The sequence below is a fragment of the Pipra filicauda genome, unplaced genomic scaffold (assembly GCF_003945595.2).
Source record: "Pipra filicauda isolate LSUMZ 115617 unplaced genomic scaffold, ASM394559v2 scaffold49_size4853605_pilon, whole genome shotgun sequence".
In the NCBI taxonomy this organism is placed as follows: Eukaryota; Metazoa; Chordata; class Aves; order Passeriformes; family Pipridae; genus Pipra; species Pipra filicauda.
In genome coordinates, this window is record NW_024104642.1 from 1201062 (window position 1) to 1214100 (window position 13039).

Below are 13039 nucleotides of genomic sequence, written 5' to 3' on the forward strand. Positions count from 1 at the left end.
ATTTCAAGCAAGAGTGAGAGCAGGATTTTTACTTTTCCTTTCAAGGCAGTCTTGACAGAGTAGTTGCTATATATACTAGTACATGTCAGAAAATCTGCTGCATGCTATCACAGAAATGTTAAAGTGAGGGACTGTAACTAGAACCAGGCTTGGCATTAGATGCTTATTAGGTACAATTCTGTGGAAATTCTCTTTTGTTGATTTGGAAGATTGAGGGTGGTTGACTCTTCTACTCTTTAAATTCTTACTTGATGCTTTCCAATATTAAGGGCTGATCTTGAAAAATCTGAGTATTCAGATATACAGGTGAGAGAGATTTCAGGGTCTTTACTGCGTGTTCATTCCTCCATTCCTACTAAAGATCAGAATATCAAATGATGGATAGCCTTGAAAATTTGACTAGGTCAGAGTCTCCCTAGCATGTAAAGCTTGAAACATCGTAGTTATTTTGTTTAATTGCTGTATTGCTAATAGTCTTTGGTACCTCAGTAGCTGGCTGTGTCCATTCCTCAATCCCATGTTTTCTCAGATGAACTCATCCAACCTCCTACTCCTCTCCTATCTGAGCAGTGTATCATGAGCATCATGTGGCCAGCTCTTGGAGTCCAGTCCCCAGTGTCCCAAGCAGTGTAGTGAGTCTGGATTAGTTCAGTTCAATGGTTAAACTGCAAGATAAGACCCAAGGGTTTGAGACCTAAAATGCAACTTTTGTCTAGTTTCTTAGACAAAGAAAACATTCTGTTAACTCCAAGCAAGCCAAACACAAACGCTCTTAACTCTGGCCAGTTTTCATATCTCAGTTTTAGTGTCAGGGTCAGATTTCCAGTGACTGATCCAAATTATAAATGAAACACATATGAGATGTCTTAGACCAACAGGTGTTGCAGCTGCTTTTATAATGCAAAGCTGAAGAAAACAAAATGCCTCAATCATATATGAACCAATTTTTCTGGCATAAAAGTCTGTCTCCAGTCTTTGAATAGCCTGCTTTGGAAGACATCACAGAGCATTGCAGAATGTCTTTGACTGACAATTATTTAGAGAAGTTACTACCCTCATAATGTAATTTTCCAGTGTCAGTATATAATTAGGCAGAATGAATAAAGAAGAGTTCCTATTATGAAATACTGAGAAACTGCTGTGCTCCTCCCAGTACAATGCTGCTGAATAAATCAAATTTAACTTCCAGTTGTGCAACTTCTGGATTTCTGAGCTTTGAAGCCTGTACTGAGTGTGCTGCACAACTGGTCCAGCTGACTTCTGCCTTTGATCTTCAAGGATCTCTTGGAAACATTATCTAAATGTTTAAAAATAATTTTTATTCTTTTTCCCATATTTTGTTCAATTTGAACACTGTGCTTGTGAAACATGTCAACTTCATAATGCTGAAAGACAGAGTTTTCAGTAATAGCAACACCATAACCTGATGAAAGTTCCGTTTTTTTACCCCAATGCCTCTCAAACCCAATGTCCTCCTCCTCGGGGGACGTTAGAGTCTTTGTTGCATCAAGTCTGCCTAAATGATGGAGATTCTTGACGTTTTTTTTAAGAGGCTGAACTATCAAGCAACTATCAGATGCTACTGTTAAAGAGTAATTCTACACTACTGAATCTGCATGCTTCTGTAGGTGAAAATGAAAGCTTCAGTTTGGCAATGCCTTCCAGTTGCTGTTGAGCTGTGCCAATTTCACATTTCATTGCTTTTCTTCTGAGAGGTCAAGTTTACCCAATGCTCATGGATTTATTTAAATGTCCCTAAGAGCACTCCTGTTTACTGTCTGTGTTTGTGACAGTTTGTGTAACCAGTTCCTCAGCAGATACAGGCATTTTTTAATTACAGATCATAGCAGCAGTTTTAGTAATAGGGTTTCAGGATGGGAAGGTGATATTTGGAAATAATGTCTCTTTTGTTAAATGGATGAGCATGTCAAATACTTTGCTTGATTGCTCTTTGTGGTAGGAAATAAAAATCCTGTTCTTTTTATAGAATGAGCTCACTGGAGGAAAAGCTATCAGTTCAGGCCACAGGTTACTGAATGTGGTGAGGAAAAGGAACCTGTCAGAAGAGTATACCTTAAACAGGAGGCCTCTTTGCAGCTGGATTGTTGGAGGACAGACTGAGAAGGCTGCTGTTCTTAATGCTCTGAAGATCAGCCCACAAATGGCAGGTGAGGGGCTTGTTTATTAGTCAACAGTGGTCCATTGTATTCATGCTCTTCTGCAGCAGGATAGCCAAATAACTGAATAACCACAGGCCTCTGCTGCTTTACAGGACTTTGTGGACAAGGTGTTGTAACCTCTGTATTAGTCATGGCAGTGACGATGGTGGCCTAGGCAAACAGGCCTGAACTATTTTACAAAGAAACAGCAATCCATCTATGGGTAGAGCACCACATGGACTGACAATATGAGCTCTTAGGCCTAACTTTATAGTGCCCGTATGTGGTGTTTTATTGTGATAGGGGTGTTGTCAGCCCCTCAGCTACCTAGTTTTAAGCTTGCTTGGATGTAAACATCTTGTGTTTGTGATGTAGAGCCATGTGGAGATGTAATTCTGTGATTTCAACTGTTTAAGTGTTTGTGAATGCTCATTAGGAAGGCCCCTTTTCTGGTCAGGAAAGAGCAATCATACCCTCCAGTTACCTCTGCAGGTCGTTCCCCCCATCCCAGCTGAAATATTACTTTTATGGTGAGATGAATCACCGTCTGGAGATACTTCTTTCTCTGTTGAGGCAGCCTAGATGTCTAGTTTAGATTAGATGCTGACTTTTGGACAGCTAAAGATACTGAGATGAATGAAATTCTCTGGACCATTTCCTCTTTGTGTTTAGAGACTATACCCAAATGCCATGGGGGATCTTGCTCGTGCAGGATTGTGATAAATAAGAAATGAGGGACTGATCATTCTCTTTTGGATAAAACCCAGAACCAAGATGGAAAAAAAATCTTTTATATATAACCCTTTCTTTTAGAGCAGACTTCCATTTTTAGTTTCCCAATCTTTGCCTTTGTGTTGGGAGGGGATCATATGTTTGCAGCTGCATAGTTACAGAGATACTGCAAATAGATTGCATGGTATCCTTGTGTAGTGTGCCTGATTGAATTAGTCTTTTGAGGTAAAGTTTCTGCATTTTGCCTAATACTTAAAGAGTTTTTTCTTAAATGTTTAAAAAAGAGAGAGAGACTAAGATTTAGAAGAAGCCTCTGTACCCTTAGAACTAGAAGCGATATACCTCATAGATAACTGCCTTAAATGAGCAGAGGGACACTATAATCTACAAATAGGCACAATGTATACAAATTCTGATCTCAAAATTAAGTTTACTGAGTTTAAGTCATTTCCATCAGAAGGATATATGCTCTGGTTGATGTGCAAGAACTCTTCTGCTCTCCATATGCGATTTTCTTGGAAAAAGCAAGGACTTGCTACAGTCTCAAACATAACTCTGAGTTTTGCTTGATCTTTTGTAAATGGTAGTATTTGCCTTATGGTTAATCAGATATGATAAAAATTAAATTTAAAGAACTGAATTGATTTTCTCAGGGCGGGGGAGGAGGGAGGGAGGGAGGATAATTAGAGCTGAATTTAGCTCAGCTCAGTGGTTTAAAAACAAATCCCCTATCTGGAATGTTGGAGCCTAGAAATAAAATGCACACTGATCAAACATCAACAAATATGAGAAGTCCTACAAATGCAGGCCACAATGTTGCTTTTTCAGAGTGCAGCTTGTGAAGCTCCTTCTTCTGTGTATATATAATAGTGTGTAAACACTGCAGGACTTAAGTAGGTTTGGGTGTGTTTGTTACTTGTGTACCTGTCCTGGTTCAAAGCAATGTGTTGTCTTCCATGTTTTGGAGTAATATGTGACTGTGTTGTCAGGGAGACCTGTTAAAGACTGGGACCCCTAGTTTTAATCACATAGTGCAGAGACTTACATATTAAAATACATGCCAATATATCCTTATATATATTTACATACCTTACTTTTTTGTCCCACTAGCCTCAGATGAGAATGTAACGTTCTGTTTCGTAGATCTCTAATTCATGAGTGGTCTTTAAATGAAGTTTATATACTACAAAGTGTACTTACAGCAATAGTTACTTTAGCAAAATTGTTGGAATTTGTCTTGATTCTTCATTTAAAAAATCCCACAGCTAAACACCATAACACCCAAACCAGAAATAGGGTGGTACTTGATGGTATTACAACTCGAGAAAGCAGGACCTGGAAAAGAAGAGGATATCTAAGACAACCGAAATGACCCAATAGTCTTTTGGCTGTGATACTGTTCATCAAAGTCCTGATTGACTGTCATGGGAAAAGAGATTGCAGAACTCTGTGGCTGTGGAAGGTGGGAGTTTCAGTTTTTGTTAGAAACGTTTAAATCCTCAGTGTTAGGTATTTTATTTCACAGAATCAATAAAGGAAGTATCAGGTGACTTTTAAGACCCACAAAGATTGGACTTGGCATTTCCTGGGGAGCCTGGAGGGTGTTTGCATGTGTGAAAGAAAAAATAGTTGTCTGGAGGGCTGAATTCAAGCAGGAAGCTGCATAGTGAGGAAGAAGCTCCATGTTCTTGGAGATTTCCTCACAGGGCCACCCCACATGTTTCTCAGAATGTGTAATAGTCCAGCAGATATCTTCTCACAGTTAGATTTTTTAAGAGCTTTTAGAGATGTATTGAGTGTCTACTCATACTAGTGGTATGGTGTAAAAATAAATGAGCTGAATAACTTTAAACACAGCCTTCAAATGACACTGGCAGCATAGCATGAATTTTCAAACTGGAACTGTAATCCTGTATATGTTTTGTGAGGAAGTACTGGGTATTCCTGCTGAACTCCTTAGGATTTGTGTGCAGGTGGCAAAACCAATTATTTAAAGGGGTTTGTTTATTTATTCTTAGTTCTCCTTTTACTGTAGGCCTCTGTGGTTTGAATAAAACTTTATTCTTTGCCCACAACCTAACTAAATGATTTTGAGGAGTCTATTTCTGTTTGAAGTTTGCCAGAGTTGGATGATTTATAGCAGAATTTAACATTTAAGACCTTTACAATGAAACATTAAGAACCAACACTCGTGTTGATGTGTGCTAGACACTGGCTGTGAATTCTTTGGAATTCGGGAACCTGAATCTTCTTGTATAGCAACAGTGCCTGTGGGATACTCACTGAAAGGTGTGTGTTTGTGTACAAAAGAGAGTGATAAAAATTTTCTTTCCCTGAATTTTTGTTGTATGTTACCACAGGATAGCGCAGTGTTAGATGAAGGTCTGAGCTAACTTCAGCAAAGACAATTTGTGCATTGCAAGCAGTAGAACTGCATCAATACCATGTCGTACTTAGGCTAATTGAACCAGCTCAGAACAGGCAGCTCATGCCACCGTTGTGCCAGTTCCTCAGTGGCACTTCAAGCCACTTGTTGAGAGAGGGACTGTGGCTGGCCAAGGGATGTCAGACTGAAGAGGCTGCATCAGAGCAGGAGTCACAGAAGTTCTGAAACACCTCTAGATAATAGGTCTTGAGCTATGGGAGTAGCTCTTCAGCCTTTATTCTGCTTTCAAACTTGACGTGCCAAAACCATCAGGATCAGAGGTCTGTTTGATCATCCAGCCATGCACTTGGGAGATGAGATCAACAGCACTGCACCTTGTTGCTTATTTCTCAGTGCTGAGCCTGTGAACTGGAAGCCCACTGCAGGACCCTTTCTCTATGGGCTCAATTGTGAGAATCTGTCTTGATGGCAACATGAGCAAAATAATGGCAGGTACCCTGACACCATATGCCCAGGAAGACATTGGCTTCGAGGCCAGCAGGAGGCAGTGAAAACCTGTAGAACATCTATTCCTTGTTCTTGAATTTATTTTTTTTAATTCATTTTTTTTTTCCTCCTCAGAGGCAAGGTGTCTGTAAATCTTAAAGCTGTAATCAGCTTTTCATAATAATATATTTCAGAATCTTAGAAAAACTCAGTACAGGAAAAAGTGTGAAGTTCAGTATAAAACCCCCTTAGATTCTAAGGACACTTAAGTACTATTTTTGACTGAGAATCTGTGATTCTGTAATAAAGCAGCCCTTACACCTGATTTCACCACTGAACTGGGTGCACAAACGTGGAAGCCTTATCTATGTTTATGCAGACCCCATACATCATATAGTGAGAGCACCTTTTGATTTAATGAAAAGTTCATCCTGTTCTAAAATGGGGAAAAATGGACTTGTGGCTTCGGTTAGGGTATTGTCTGTGCTGAGAACTGAAAGAGTAATGCTATAGTTGTAGATACTCTCTTTTTTCCTTCCCCCTCCCCCAACCCTACTGTGGAAGGAGGAGGATTGGCTGTCAGTTACTGCAGAGGGCTAACAACTGTTCGTAAGGTATTCATAGCAGGGATTAAATTCACAGGTAAAAGGTGAAATTTCTTTCTTAAGAAATGTAAATAACTTTTAGGGGGTTGATAAATTTCTAATACAGTAGTGTATCTGATGCAGGTTAAGACTATGCTCACATAAGTTGAATGGATTTTAAAGCCAGAAGAGATCATTAAAAGCCAGAATACTGTCACTGCAATACAGCGAACCATAGTGTTTTACCCAGGTGTTTCTTCAGTGTCTTTGGAAGAAGCTAAGCACATGGTTTTGGAGATCTAGTCTTGATTTAGTTTTCTATTAACAGAGAATTCTCTACATCCTCCCCTAATTGAGGTGTTACACTGATTAATTTAGCAGATTATTACTGTGGTTCCTTGATCTGTTTCCTCTGCCATAATTCAGTGTGACTGCTGAAAATGGCATTCCCACTGTCATCTATTTGCTTATTTCTGCCTCTCCCTGGTGCCAGCTCTAGTTTTTGTGTTCTTCCTGGGTGAAACTGAGGTAGTTTGTTGCCAGATGAATTTCCTAACCTGCAGAAACCAAACAATTATTTGGCTTTCAGCTTACCCAGTTATTTAGATTGGTTAATGCTGATGCAATGGAGATAGTGGGAATGAATGGCCATAATATGAAGGAGAAAGATGGGATTGGCTCCTTTAATCAGCAGCACTGAGCAATGACAGATTAAATGGATTATGGAATAATGGTCCAAAACATAACAAGCAAGTAGCTAACAGCTGACACTAGACAAATTCAGATGTGCAAAAGTAGTTGTGTGGCCAATGAAGATAAAGAATCCTTTGCTATCTGACACTTACAGTTGAAAAATTTTATTTCAGAGGTAGGGAATTTTTTGACCCTTATAGAGCATACAACATGGGTTTTTTTTTTTTTACAGTCTGCACTGAATTTAGAATTCGGAAGAACTACCAGTATTCCTACTGAGGCGATGGGTGTTTTGAAACTTAAGGATACTATGGGAAGGCAGAGAGGGGAAGAAAATAAAAACGGCAGTCTTGAATCCTCATCCATGCTGTGAAAATCTTTACTGGCTGTTGCAGCAGTTCAGATCCACGTGCCTCCTAACTCACTCAGGAGTCACCTTTCCTGCTTCCTTTACTTTGAACCTTATCCACATGACAAAGCAAAACTGTCTTGTGGGGTTCTTGGCAGGCTGGTTCAACGCAGACTGTGTTGAAACTATGGGGGTTTGTAATAGGCATTTGCAGAGAGATGTTTCTCTGCAATGTTTTCCTTTCCTATAATTGGAAACAATGTTGCATGAGTGCTGACAATCGGAAGAGGGAAGACAAAATCTCCTTTTTTTTTTTTTTCTTTATTTTAACCATCCATACCTTTGCTAAAACAGAATTGTATGAAACTGGCTGTTCTAAAGAACAGCTGACAGATGACCAATGTGTTACTGAAGAGCTCTGATGAAGGCTACTTTCATCAAACCCATTGTTTTCCAGTAGGGTTAAACTCCTATTAATATTGAAGCTATTAGGTTAATGCTCAAACAATAATATAGTTTATACCTTTTGTACTGCACTTCTATCAGGTTTGAGGCATAAAAGTACTGCCCAGAAATGGGCAGACTTTGTTCCAAGGACTTGCATACATCTATCTTTTGTCATATTCTGTAGCTTCCTCTAAAAGAAACAGCTCTATCTTTAGGGAATTTTGAACTCTGAAGCTGCTATTAAAACATCTGTGGGTTTAAGTGTGTAGTGGTTTGAACCTTGTTTTCCCCAGGGGCTAAGAGAAGTGGTAGACCCCAAGGGGTGGAAACCCCTGGAAGTTTTGAAGTTCTGCCCAATGGGCGCTCCTGCAGAAATGTAAACATACCACAACCAGACCGGAAAAGAAGAGTTGTAGTTTGGTTGTTGTAGGAGAGGTGGCCATGTTGTAGAGCCACGAGGTAGGGGCTCTGAGCCCCTTGGGGCCTCTGGCCCCCTCCCAGCCCCTGGCTGGGGGCTGCAGGGACCTGGAACAGCATAAAGCTGGGCTAGGTGCCTGTAGTATGCCGGGAGATGTTTTCTCCATGGGCACAGAGCAGCAGCCGACGCTGACCAGAGAAACAGTGGCAGAGAGCCAGAGATAAGAACCTGAACTGAAGAAGCAGCAGAAGCAACATGCAGCACTGCAGAGGAGACTCCTGGAAGGAGAGTCGAGGAAAGGAGAGCCAGCAGCTGAGAGCTACAGAGTTCTTGGGGGTAAGACTGATACCAGATCCCCAAAACTCCTTTGAGACCTCCTGGAAGGAGGAAGATGATGGACTCTTACTTGAAAGAGCCTTGAAGTGCGACATGCACTGTAGAAAGGAGCTAGAGAGCTCCGAGAGGAATGCAGGGGGAGTTGACCTTGGCTCCCCCCCCTTGCACTGCTGCCACGGTGGCAGCCTGAGAGACAGGGCACAGAGGCCCTGCAAGAGATACCAGACCGTCACGAAGACCCCCCTGTGTCTTCGTGATATGACGTGGTGAAACGACCTTGTCTGGGGTTACGAAGACCACGGAAGACCCCTCGGTTGTGAGGCGATGGGGCCGAGAGAGCTTGGATACCTCCCTCGTGGATGCTGGCAGAAAAGCCAGCTATCAGCTGCTGCATGAGATGAGAAGAAACCTGCTGCCTCAGAAGATGCTGCTGTTCAGAGACTGGAAGGGATCTGTCCTTCTTTCCCTCCTGGACTTTTATTTGGAGGGGAGAAGAGATCTGATCCATTGTAAATACTATATGTCATGGTAGAGATAGTTATGATCATGTGTATAATGTGATATGGTATTTATTTGTACAGTCATTGTAATATATTCCCTTTCCCCCACTTTGAGTCTGGTGTGTTTTGTCTGGAAAAACCCATCTCACATTAGGTTGAGATGTGGGAGGGGGAATGGAGCTAGGGAATTGGATGTTGGGGCTATCTCAAACCATGACAAAGTGATGTTATGATTTCTCCATGACTTATCAAACAACAAAAGTTCCAACAGGTTCAGGTAATCAAGCCTTATTTTAAGTTTCTGCTATGACTTGACTTCCGTAAGTGTATACCTTTTATCATCAGTAGTTACTTGGCATCTTTTCATGCAAGTCAGGGAAGATGCTACTAAGCAGCTCTAAACTTTTATTGCCTTTCAGAGGATGACAGATGAAACCTGGGCACTGAGCTCACAGGGCACTTTGCCAGTATAGCATAGCTGCTTTTTTAGCTATCTGTGTTTCTAACATGACACACTATCAGAATGGCAACTGTAGACAAGAAAGACATGCAGATGCATGCTTTCTGTGCTGGCTGCCTTTTTTTAAGTCCCTGAAGTTAGCTTAAACTTCAAATACATTTTCATCCCTAATGCTCTCATTGGGTCTAACAGGAGCCTCTTTGAGGTCTCTTTGAGAAATGTGCTTGTATATTTTTGAATTCTAGTCAACAGGGTAGCCTTCTAATTAATTTTTTTAAAAAATTGGTATATTCAAACATGAATGTACAGAGAGGCAGTATCAAAGAGACTGAAGAATAAAAGCCCCATGATATATATATTCACAGCTCCCCATGACAGAAATTAACATCTTTAGGTTTTCTGAAAGCAAGTAGTGAGGAAAGCATGCTCAGGTGTGCTGTGCTTGTTGGGTGTTGATTCTGTGAGAAAGGTAAGACAAAGTTTGCATGCTGTTCGCCACCCAGACAGAACAGGCTTGGAGAGAAAAAAAAATAATTTGGTTACTGCTACTCTGTTGGATGAGACCATGGTGGCAGGTTACAGCATGCTGTGATTTGGCTTTTGGTTTCCTTTTCTTCCTGTCTACCTGGGAGTTGTTATTTGTGTGTTGAAGTATCTATTCCAGTAACATGAGAAAACCCCAGCTGCTTTGCAGGGATGCTTTCTGGGAGTTGGAAATAGCCAGTTAAATGACTAGAGTGTGGTTAAATAAAGTTGTGGGGATTGAGGATAACTATCAAGACCCTTGATGTAAAAATATGCTTACAAGTCAAATATATGCACTGAAGGAAGTGATTAAACTGGTTTTATGAAATGGATTGCCAACCAGGCTGGGAATCCACCTTACCTATAGAAAGGCTGGAAGTTTCTCACTCAGATAAAACAAATCCAGTGATAGAGTCCTGAAGCGCTGTTTCCTTGGGACTTGTCCTATGGGACAAAGAGAATATGAATCCAGAAAACATAGTGTTCTGTAGACTGGAACATAGAGAGAAATAGGGACACTTCCAAATTACTTGCATTCTCATGTGGAAGCATTATGCATTTTTAGTGAGGGAACTGTACTGGGTCTGGCTGAGCTGGAGTTCATTTCCCCATAGCAGCCCTCATAGTGCTGTGCTTTGCATTGGTAGCTAGAAGGGTGTTGATAACACACCGGTGTTTTGGCTACTACTGAGCATGGCATCAGCACTGTAACATTCCTTCCTCAGTTGAGGGCAAGATCCTGGGAGGGGACACAAGTAGGCCAGCTGACCCAAACTGACCAAAGGGATGTTCCATACCCTATGACGTCAGCTCAGATATAAAAGCTAAGGCAAGGAGCAAGAAGGCAGGCATTCATTGTCCCCAGTGGCTGCCTGCTGAGGAACCATTGCATGTGCTGAAGCCCTGCTTCTCGGGAATGGCTGACCATCGCTGCTGATGGGAAGTAGAGAATAAACTGCGTTATCTTTCACTTTGCTTTTGTGTGCGCAGGCTTTTACTTTGCTTTTGCTTTAATAAACTGCCTTATCCCAAGCATCTTACTCTCTTCCCTGTCTGGCTGGGGAGTGATAGATCAGCTGGATGTGCACCTGATCAACCCACCACAGGAACTCAGCCAGGTCTATGTCCATAGATATTCATGCTGGTAATAGAAGCTAATTTTAAGGAGTCGGGCTTGTCAGTGTCCTGACCAAACAAACTGTCAGAATTAAAAACAATCCCCCGAAACCCCAAACAAACAAAACAACCTTCCTTTTTCCCCAGAATTCCCACCTCTAATCTCTCTAAAATATGTATGGTTTGAGCATTTGCTTGTGTTTTATGGAGAACTTAAGTATTCAGAGTTTTTTCTTTTGCATGTATGCCTGTGTGCCTCTTAAACAGGAATTCAATGCTTCAGAGCTTGCTGGTAAGTCCTTCTAATATCAGTAGTACTTTTTAGTCAATATGTAAGCAGAGAGAATTTACTAAGGTTTTCCTTAGTGAATCTTAGCACGGTAGGCCTGATACGAAGAGCTGCTCTTCCACTTTCAGCTCTATATTTTGACATACAAGTTTAAACAAAAATTATATGTTGGCAGTCCGACTCTGAAATGGTCGTACTGAGAATACCTGTACAAATACTCCTGGACACTGGATGTTCCAGATGGTAGTTTCATCTTTCCTATAGTTTATGATTTGTGTGTTTCAACCGGTTCTGGAGAAAAGATTAAGCTGCAAACAGCTGTATTGTGTTCAGAGCTTTAGGAATTTGATTTTTTGATCATACCTAGTATTTCTTTGCCTCCTCATCATCTACAACTGGTTCCAATCAAAATGAACTGCTGAGAACTGGCTGACGCTAGTGACTATAGACAAGATATTTACATGCTGTTAAAAATGAACAAAAACTTAGAGAGCTTGCAAGTACTTAATGTGTGTGGTATGCAAGCAACAGATCATTCTATTGCCAAAGGTTTTGATGCTGAATGTTGTTATGACTTGATTTATATGTGACTGTTCAAGATGAACTAGCTATCCAATCTTGCAAGCTTACTTAAAAAAAATGCAAGTGATGTGAATTTGAAGCATGACTTCACTGTCCTACTTATTTTACATTTGAAATTATTGGTGGGAGTGGTAATGCAGTGTTGTCCTGGAAGGACCTGTGTGCAATCTGACTGAAACCAGCTACTCTAATCAAACAGCAGACTCTGACTGGTGTGCTTGCAACAAAATTAAATTTGCATTTTCTCTGTTGTGCCAGACAGTGTCCAGCACTTCTAAAATGAGTGAAATTGTGAGTAGGCATATTGCTAAGTTATTCTGTGTCAGTTTTTGGACTGTGGACACAGCATTGTGTCCTGACCAGAGCTTAGCTCTTGGCAATAGAAGTGGTTTGTCTCCAGAATCAAGTGCTCAGACATCCTGAAGCTTGCTGACTGTCTCCCCATCTGCACAACTGCCACTGCCAGAATGTTCTCTGCATTCAGATTCAAACTGATTCCCTTTCCTTAATTGAAAGTAATTCATATTTCTAATTGTATGTCATGTCTGTGCTCATGTAATGGAAAAGTGCTGTTACAGACATGATAATTAAAAAGAACCTACACATTAGCAGAGAAGAGAAACTGTCTATTAAGGAAGGTAATTAAAACCCTTTCAAAATTATTAATATATACTAAATATTTATTAAGTGATCCAAGATACACTTTTTTGCTTCCCTAAAAATAAATAAAATACTCATAAATTGTTAGAATGAGAAATGTACAGGCAAGAACTTCCTACCTTAAGAGCAGCCCAAAGTTCAGCAGGTGGTGTTGTGACTTTATGGGGAGCTCCCAGATAACATGTTAAGTTTGGAAAGCTGTCCATGTAGCTAAGTACTGAACAGTAAGACCCCAAGAGTTGGAAAGTAATCTCAAACCTGAGAAATTGGATCCAAATCCATCCTCAAAGGCAGAGGAATGCAGGTTCTATGGGCAC

General features: G+C 40.7%; 1 long non-coding RNA gene across 1 annotated transcript; it reads right to left on the bottom strand.

The window, feature by feature from the left end:
• Positions 1 to 445: 445 nt before the first annotated feature.
• Positions 446 to 10703, bottom strand: LOC114002402. Its single transcript, XR_003545843.2, has 4 exons — positions 10606 to 10703; positions 10437 to 10519; positions 4092 to 4226; positions 446 to 665 (listed from the first exon to the last, which is right to left on the bottom strand). It is a non-coding gene; the product is annotated as an uncharacterized LOC114002402 (long non-coding RNA).
• Positions 10704 to 13039: the final 2336 nt, after the last annotated feature.